Below are 9,243 nucleotides of genomic sequence, written 5' to 3'. Positions count from 1 at the left end.
CTATTCAACTAGCTACATTGTTCCGGGACTTTTCAACTAGCTACTTTTTTCCGGAACTTTTCGACTTTTTTCCATCGGAACGAAATAACTAGTTGAAAAGTTCCGCCGGAACAAAGTAACTGACGGAACATTACATATTTAGAGCGGATTTTGTTTAACGTTTTTATAATCATATAAATCGTGAGAACAATGAGAAACTGTTTTGACGATCGTGTAGCGTACGCCCTCTACGTACCCCTGGATCAACCAGTACGACTGCAACCTGTCTTACTTTAAAAAAAATCCTATCAGAAAAATTTCCGGAAACAAGTCCTGTAACGAGTTGTATATTATGCATAGTACAATAGTTTCCCGCCGCCTGTCAAAGTATGTTTCCTGTAACGATTGGATAGAAAATGGTAAGAATAGACGGTTTTGTCAAACATACTCGAAGATATATCCAATATTTTGTGAATGCACAAAGAAGTATGTTAAAATAAGACGTGCAAGTTGAAATGCTCTCAGCTGGTGCAGTGGTGGTCCTAGTTCCAAACAACAGTAAAATATACACACATGTAATACTAAATACTTGAAACCAGTGTCTGAAACCAGTGTCAGTGACATACCTCGTGTTACTGCCTGCAAAAGAATAGCTACAAAGATTTCAGAATTAATAAAACTATTCATTATCTTTTAAATTTTGTCTGTTACACTAAGAAAGGTAGCATTTCTTTCATTCATTTAAAATTACTTCTTTGTTTACTTTTTTTCATGATAAAGGCTGACCGATCGTTAACAAAAAGAAAATGACTCCTGAGCGTTGGTACTAGTATATTTTATACAGTCTTTCTGGTTGTTGTAATACTAGATTTTCATGCTGTATGACTTCCTTTACTTCCATCTAATTCAAGTTGTATCGCCTCCTTGTGGTTTTGACAGTGGAAGAATAAACGCACCCAAATTGTAGTGGTCATTTACAGTACCTCAAAATGCACCTTGCTACATTTTTGATAATTTACTAAAGTGTTATAATTTGAGGTCACCGTACAGCATTCAACAATGAGCAAAGACCCATACCGTACAGTTTAGTAGTAAATACAGTAGTTTTGAATATTTGATAAAAAAAATCCATATCGCGCAACTTTAATGCACACCCTTTATCGCATACCCTTTATCCCACCCCTACTTTTCATATTTTTGGCACACTATATATGCAACTATAAAAATTACAAAACACACAAAAAATACAATAATAAACAAAATATTTTTAAAACAAGTTAACAGCATGCAAATTGTAAGGTAACCCAGGTGCTTTGGATAAGTAATTGAGCAGTCCTTTTAAGGCCAAAGACAAAAGTAGAACTGAAGGTAACCCAGTGCTATGGATGAAAAAACAGTTTATATAATATAATACTCCTGTTGAAATATATGATAAAGCGTATAATACATGGCAAAATCTGTATCACATGCCCTCGATCAATATCATCCCTCAGGCTTAAAGGCCCTTGGGCTGATATTGGTGTCTCGGGATGATACGACATATGATACAGATTTTGCCATGTATTATTCTCTATAATATGTATGCAATATTGTATCATTGAATTGTTTATGAATAAAAATGTTCAAGTTGTATATTAATCAGGGGTTCAAATTTACTTTAAGCAATGGAAGGTCCAGGACCTTTGACCAAAGATACTTAAAGGTCCTCCATTATTCATAGAAAGGTCCATTTTTATTTAAAATTCAATTTATAAAACACCCATCATATCTTACTACATTTACTTCATTTTTGGAAAGTTTGCTATACATGCTATAGCTTGCTATAGCAATAAACTTTCTTAAGGCATTGGCCTCTAACCGGAAGTGAGACAGACTATCTTACTTTAGGAAGTGTGTCCTACTTCTAGATAATGTAGTACTGGTGTTTGAAAACTAATAATAGAAAGATGCTTTTGAAATTTTGAGCTCTTCTATTTTGATAGCATACAGCTTGAATTAAAATGTACTGAATTTGCATCGATTAATCAAATAATTCAAGTTCGTTTTGAAAATGGCAATCACAAATACTACTACGCGGATTCTGCGCTATGCGGAAAGTAAAATCAATACACACACATGACAGCAGTTTCTACGTTATGCTTTTATCGGTATTCTCCAGACATGCGTCAGGGCCCATATGCATAAAGCTACTGAAGTTAAGATTTTCCTTAGTAAACACTGAAGTTAAGGAAAATCCGCCCTTTTTTATCTGAGTGGTGTGCATAAAAAATCTTAAACTAAGTATTTCCTAAGTAATATAAAAGTTGTTTTAAGTCACGCCCACAAAACTTAAGTGGTATGCATAAAACTCCTTATACTAAGGAAACGCATAAGATAACACTTAAGTCTAAGGTACCTATAGAGCTACCTTAAATTTTCAAAAATAGTTAAAAATCAGTTGAAAGTTGTTTTTTTTTGTAGAACATTAATGTGTAACCTACAATTTGATTGATTAATATATATATATATCAGTAATAATAACATTAATGGTACCAATTTTTTCTGCACCAGATGCGCATTTCGACAAAACATGTCTCTTCAGTGATGCTCGTGGCCAAAATATTTGAAATCCAAAGCTAATATAATAATTTTATATATATGTGTGTGGGGGTTCTTTTTATGTGGGTGGGGGGGGGGGGGGGGATGAGGTGGTCGGTGCGTCATTTGAATTTTTTATTCTGTCTAAAGACGTAGGGCATACCCTTAAAAAAAAAAATCACTTACAGGGAGAATATATTTCATGTAATAATTTGTTTTAGTGAAGATTGTAGGACTTTTGAAAATTATCCTAGTTTGTATATGGATTTCTGGAAAAAAAATCTACCCTCCCCCTTTTTAGCTCACCTGGCCCGAAGGGCCAAGTGAGCTTTTCTCATCACTTTGCGTCCGGCGTCGTCCTCGTCCGTCGTCGTCGTCCTGCGTTAACTTTTACAAAAATCTTCTCCTCTGAAACTACTGGGCCAAATTTAACCAAACTTGGCCACAATCATCATTGGGGTATCTAGTTTAAAAATTGTGTCCGGTGACCCTGCCAACTAACCAAGATGACCGCCACGGCTAAAAATAGAACATAGGGGTAAAATGCAGTTTTTGGCTTATAACTCAAAAACCAAATAATTTAGAGAAAATCTGACATGAAGTAAAATAGTTAATCAGGTCAAGATCTATCTGCCCTGATATTTTCAGATGAATTGGACAACCTGTTTTTTGGGTTGCGGCCCCTGAATTGGTAATTTTAAGGAAATTTTGCTGTTTTTGGTTATTATATTGAATATTATTATAGATATAGGTAAACTGTAAACAGCAATAATGTTCAGCAAAGTAAGATCTACAAATAAGTCAACATGAACGAAATGGTCAATTGACCCCTGTAGGAGTTATTGACCTTTGTAGTCAATTTTCAATCTGCTTCCTTTGTTTAATATTCACATAGACCAAGGTGAGCGACACAGGCTCTTTAGAGCCTCTAGTTTGTTGTGAGAGGGAAGTGATCACAATGTTTATTTCACATCAAAATAGATTTTTTTTTACCATAAGCAAATGTAAGCAAGGAAGATGGAAAGGGAGATGGCAGCGCATAATAAGCTGAACGATAAGTGAACATTTTATTGAAAAAGTGTTTTGTAAAATTATTTGTTTTCACAGTCATGCTTACAATGCTACACTCAGTCTTGTGCTACGCCACTATAACCGTGATCATGTTTTGTTAGAGTTTAAAAAATTTTGTTGTAAAGATAATTAAATTCTTTTTAACACAAATGATGCAAACCGCTAAGCGCGCACATGTTTTGATCGTTTCATTCAAACATACGTTTGCAAAGTTTCCATAAACTTTGACAAACTATACAAACGCTAAAAATGCGTCTGCAGTTTGTCGTTTGTTAGTAAAAACGCTGTATTTGTTTCTATCTTCAACTTGATAAAACGAAGTATTTTTTCTACCTTTGTAAACAAGTCTGTTACCAACAACATGTGCTTGCTTTATTGAAAGTTCAAACAGGGACATTAAAGACTTATTAAACATGTTAAACGATGTATTTGTTTCTACTTATGCATTTATGTAGCGTTTAGAAAACGTTTTGGTTAGAAAGAAATGCGACCTAAGTAGAGGAAAGTTTTGGATTACCGAAATATTTTTTTCAATGCTCATCTGTCAAAACATCAAGCATAAAAAGCGTTGTCTTATTTGCGCCAATTGTTCATCATTATACTTATAACTATGTTACGTTTTATTTCATTGTTTTACATACCTTTATCAAATAAACCCCAGCTCTTTAAAATAAAAGCATGCATTGATCAATAAATTTAAATTTATTAGAATCATAACAAACTTTTACACGGGTGAGTACATGTGATGAGCTAATATATACCATACGGTAATTAGAGAAAGGTTCCGATTTAAGTATTCCTTAGTTAAGTGAAAACTTAAGTAAGTTTATGCATACCATTTAAAAATTTGACTTAACTAAGGAAATTCTTAGTGAAATCTAAGTTTAAGGAATAATTAAGTTAAGATGTTTTATGCATACGGCCCCAAATCCATATATGTATATGTTGGCCTCCAAAAGTGAGTACTAAATTCCTAGTTTTTGTCGAGCCTGCAACTTTTGTTGCAGAAAGCTCGACATAGGGATAGTGTCAGTGATACGGCGGCGGCGTTATCTTACTTCTTTAAAGCTTTATATTTTAGAAGGTGGAAGACCTGGATGCTTCATACTTTGTATATGGATGCCTCATGTTACAAAGTTTCTGTCAGTCACATGTCCAATGTCCTTGACCTCATTTTCATGGTTCAGTGACTACCGGTACTAGCAATGACTAGAAAAAAAAGATTTTTTTGTAATATGAATGAATGGACATTTACGACGCTGACTACGATTTTTACAAATGTTAAATTCTCTCTTATTATAAGTAATAGGATAACTATATTTGGTATGTGTGTACCTTGCAAGGTCCTCATGCCCGTCAGGCAGTTTTCACTTGACCTAAAACTCATTTTATGGATCAGTGAACAAGGTTAAGTTTTGGTGGTCAAGTCCATATCTCAGATACTATAAGCAATAGGTCTAGTATATTCAGTGTATGGAAGCACTGTAAGGTGTACATGTCCAACTGGCAGGTGTCATCTGACCTTGACCGCATTTTCATGGTTCATTAGTCAATGTTTAGTTTTCTTGGTTAATGTTAAGTTTAGGTGACAGTTGTAATAAAGCTTTATATTTAGGACTATCAACATAATATCAATGATTAGTAAAGAAGGCGAGACATATCAGTGTATGCACTCTTGTTAAGGTTTCCTACCTTTCTCCGGTTGAAGAGAAAATTGATATGAATGAATGGACATTTTACGAAGCTGACTACGATTTTTACAAATGTTAAATGAATACGTAGAAGTCAGAGAGTATTGAAAGTATCATGGTATATCATCTCATGTCAGCCCACAACAAACTTGACCTTTTCCATATTTGGCATTAGAAAATTAGAAAATCAGACTATAACAAAATTTGTAATTATACTTTTTGCTATTAAGACTCCTAAACAAAGTTTTTGCTCAGTTCTTAAATTATTTTTCTTCTTGTGGTCTATTTAGGTGTATTTTGAGGGGCCAACAGAAGGGATGAATTTACTTTAGAACCCTATGGGATTTTTTTTTTAAATTCTCAAATGACTATATCTTGAAAACAGTAAGTGAAAGACACACATGGTTTTTAGTAATGATCGCACAACCATAAAACAAATCAAATTTAATTTAGGTTGAATCCATGGGGTCACCCCACTCAACCCCTCATGTTTGAGAACTTAAAAACAGTCAAGATCCCCACCTCTAAACCATATATATTCTTATACGGTAAAATAAAACAAATCAAATGAAATAAAAGGCGAGTCCCCTAGGGTCACTCCCAACCCCTTTTTGTTTGAGAACTTGTTAACAGTTGAGATCCCCACCCATAAACCATATATATTTTTGTATGGGACAATGAAATAAATCAAATGAAATATAGAGGAACTCCAGAGGGGTCAGTCACCCCAACCCTTTCTTTTTGAAAACTTGGTAAACAGTCAAGATCCCTACCCCTAAACCATATATATTTTTGTATGTGGCAACAAAACAAATCAAATGAATAAAGTGGGAGTCAGGTCAACTCTACCCCTCATGTTTGAGAACTCGTAAACGGACGAGATCCCCACCCCTAAACCATATATATTTTTGTATGGGGCAACAAAACAAATCAAATGAAATAAAGTGGGAGTCCCTTTGGGTCAGCCCCACCCCACTTGTTTGAGAACTTGGAAATGGTCAAGATCCCCTACACTTAACCATATATATTCTTGTACTGGACAATAAAACAAATCATATGAAATAGAAGGCGAGTCCCCAGGTGTCACTCACACCCCCTTGTTGTTTGTGAACTCGTAAACTGTTGAGATCCCCACCCCTAAATCATATATATTTTTGTATGGGGCAACAAAACAAATCAAATGAAATAAAGTGGGAGTCCCTTTGGGTCAGCCCCACCCCACTTGTTTGAGAACTTGGAAATGGTCAAGATCCCCTACCCTTAACCATATATATTCTTGTACTGGACAATAAAACAAATCATATGAAATAGAAGGCGAGTCCCCAGGTGTCACTCACACCCCCTTGTTGTTTGAGAACTCGTAAACTGTTGAGATCTCCACCCATAAACCATATATATTTTTGTATGGGACAATAAAATAAATCAAATGAAATATATAAGAAGTCCACAGGGGTGCCCTTCTTTTTGAAAACTTGTAAACGGTTGTGATCCCCTACCCTTAACCATATATATTCTTGTATTGGATAATAAAACAAATCAGATGAAATAAAAGGCTAGTCCCCTAGGGTCACTCTTATCCCTATCTCCTGCCTGTTTAAGAACTTGTAAACTGTCAAGATCCCCACCCCTGAATCATGAATATTGCTGTACATGATATCAAGAAGATTTGAATGACATACAGGTGTAATACCTAGAAGTCACTTGTGCATATACTAGACCAGACCAATTTGTATTGGACGTTGCTCAACATGCTCAATGTCAGGCGACCATGGGAATGACTTATTTTGAGTGCTTTGTTTGGGTAGCAGCATCCTGTTACAATTATTTCTTGTTTACAGTTGTTTTTTTTTTATAAGTAGGAAAAAAAGTTAACTACGCAATCTACACGACAAGTTACTTGTCACAAGCTAAAAAAGTATATATATATACATGTTCAGAAAGGGTTCAACCGATATTTATCTGAAACTGTAATTGAGCTATTTTATATTTTCAGTTTAAAGATCTAATGTCCATTTATATTTGATTCAAGTCCAGTCGATTTATAATTTAGTAAAGGTAAGTGAATATTATAGTCAAATTGTTTTGGAACGTTTGGTTATTTATTTGATCAAATGAAATTCAGAACTAAAGGAGTATGTTCGATAAGGTCCTAAAATGGACCCCTTTTTAGCGTAAATTTCAAATTCGAATTTATTGACCAATATCACCATAAATTATAGCTAATACATTGACTAGATATGATATAAGCCCTTTTGTTGAAAATTTTACGTTTCTGCGTTTCATTATGACGTCACAAGTTGTACTCATATTGATTTTTCACGAAAAAATCAATGAAAATGGGTAAATTTCTAAAGATTATTTGACAGGAAACATAGAGCGCATACGTCGACAAAAAAGATCTTTTAAAATAATGTTTGTGAAGACATTTAACATGTCTTATTTGAATATTAAGCTTGTCGACGCCTGCGCTCTATGTTTCCTGGTCCTTTATTTGGTTGAAATCCAGCTGATTTTGTCAAATTTCACCAAAATCCCTTATCTTGACCTTTTTGGGATGTAAAAATCAACGTGTTAAAATTAAACTTTGACAAAAACAGCTCTGTTTAACTTTCTCACATGTCTTTAAGGCAACTTAAAAAAAAATTGTCTTGTAACCATGAACTTTAGAGGCCAAATATGGCACTTACCGAACTTACTCCTTTCAATTGTAAATGTTAACATTCTTAAAGGGGAGACAATTCTAAGGAGTATTACACCAGCACTTATTTCTGTTCTTTTTTGTCCGCACCATATCTAAACATGATTTGAAATTATTCAAGCTACTCTTCCAATCTTTCCATGAGTAATTAATTGCTTTAGGGAGTCCAAACAAAAACATTGCAATCATTACAAAGAAGTCACTTGTGGTGTATGAATTGAAGATTGGATGTTAATGTAAATGAGACAGCAACCATTCAATGAAAGAGGTCAACATTGTATTCAACCAATGAAAACTTTGTTCTGTCTTATTATTGAGCAACACAAGTGCCACATGTGGAGCACCTGAGAAAACCCCTAACTTTTGATGGGTTTCCTGTTGCTCAGTCTTTATATTAATTGTTATGCCCCACCTACGATAGTAGAGGGGCATTATGTTTTCTGGTCTGTACGTCGGTCTGTCCTTCCGTCCGTCCGTCCGTCCATCCGTTCAGGTTAAAGTTTTTGGTCAAGGTAGTTTTTAATGAAGTTGAAGTCCAATCAACTTGAAACTTAGTTCACATGTGCTCCATGATATGATCTTTCTAATTCAAAGCCAAATTAGAGTTTTGACCCCAATTTCACGGTTCACTGAACACAGAAAATGATAGTGCAAATTTCAGGTTAAAGTTTTTGGTCAACATGGTCAAGGTAGTTTTTGATGAAGTTGAAGTCCAATCAACTTGAAACTTAGTATACATGTTCCATGTGATATGATCTTTCTAATTTAAATGCCAAATTATAGTTTTTATCCCAATTTTTAGGTCCACTAAACGCAGAAAAAGATAGTGTGAGTGGGGCATCTGTGTACTATGGACACATTCTTGTTAATTTTGTGTTTTGTGTACTGTTGTTTGTCTTTTTTTTATTTAGCCATGTTTTTAGTTTGAACTTCTATTATTTATATTTATTAGATCCATGTCCAGTCAATGTGATCCTTGTCCAGTCAAGTTGTTATTATAGTCCATGTGATCCTAGTCCAGTCAATTTACTATTATAGGTAAGTGTACAGTATATGTGAACTATATAGGATCATTTACTATTGAAATTTGTTTCCAATGTAAAATATTCAAACTCTATAAGGGGAGATAATCAACATATAGTTTTTACATTCAAAATACCATAACACCAATGCTTTTATAGTAAACAAGACACATGACATCATTACAGTGTTATTTGCCTTCAAAAA

At 34.3% G+C, this 9,243-nt stretch overlaps 1 long non-coding RNA gene across 1 annotated transcript; it reads left to right on the top strand.

The window, feature by feature from the left end:
• The first annotated feature begins 341 nt into the window (after positions 1-341).
• LOC134701747 (uncharacterized) lies at positions 342-9,068 on the top strand. Its single transcript, XR_010104196.1, has 3 exons — positions 342-398; positions 7,312-7,373; positions 8,969-9,068. It is a non-coding gene; the product is annotated as an uncharacterized LOC134701747 (long non-coding RNA).
• Positions 9,069-9,243: the final 175 nt, after the last annotated feature.

The sequence above is a fragment of the Mytilus trossulus genome, unplaced genomic scaffold (assembly GCF_036588685.1).
Source record: "Mytilus trossulus isolate FHL-02 unplaced genomic scaffold, PNRI_Mtr1.1.1.hap1 h1tg000262l__unscaffolded, whole genome shotgun sequence".
Classification (NCBI taxonomy): Eukaryota; Metazoa; Mollusca; class Bivalvia; order Mytilida; family Mytilidae; genus Mytilus; species Mytilus trossulus.
Note: the sequence above shows the minus strand (reverse complement) of the source record. Positions and strands in the feature narration are given on the sequence as shown.